Source organism: Phalaenopsis equestris, unplaced genomic scaffold, assembly GCF_001263595.1.
Source record: "Phalaenopsis equestris unplaced genomic scaffold, ASM126359v1 Scaffold000107, whole genome shotgun sequence".
Classification (NCBI taxonomy): Eukaryota; Viridiplantae; Streptophyta; class Magnoliopsida; order Asparagales; family Orchidaceae; genus Phalaenopsis; species Phalaenopsis equestris.
Window position 1 is genome coordinate 4,561,209 of NW_018164549.1, and position 463 is coordinate 4,561,671.

Genomic DNA, 463 nt, shown 5'->3' on the forward strand with positions numbered 1-463 from the left:
CACATCTCTCTCTATATATATATATATATTTAACATTTAAATTTTTATATTTACACACATTACCTTACTATGTGTAAATATCAAACTTTATATATTAACACATAAGAATTGTGTGGTATATATGTAAATTTATAAATAAAAAATAAAAAATTTAACTCATCTGATGTAATTCAAATGTGAGTTCTCCCTATAAAACGTTGAACAACTATTATTCATTATTAATAGCTATCTATCAAGCTCTATATTACGATTAAAAATTACGTCCGACATTCAGATTACCGTGCGTTTGCGTGAATTGCACCACACTATTGTGCAAAGGACGTGATGCGATTTCATGTTGTAACCAAGCCGAACAAGAGGTATCCCAGACTCAGCTCGTGTTCGGCTCCTTTGCTTAGCGAGCCGAACACAAGCCGTTCACGAACGAAGAGTCATTTTGACAACCCTCACTACGTCGCCATAA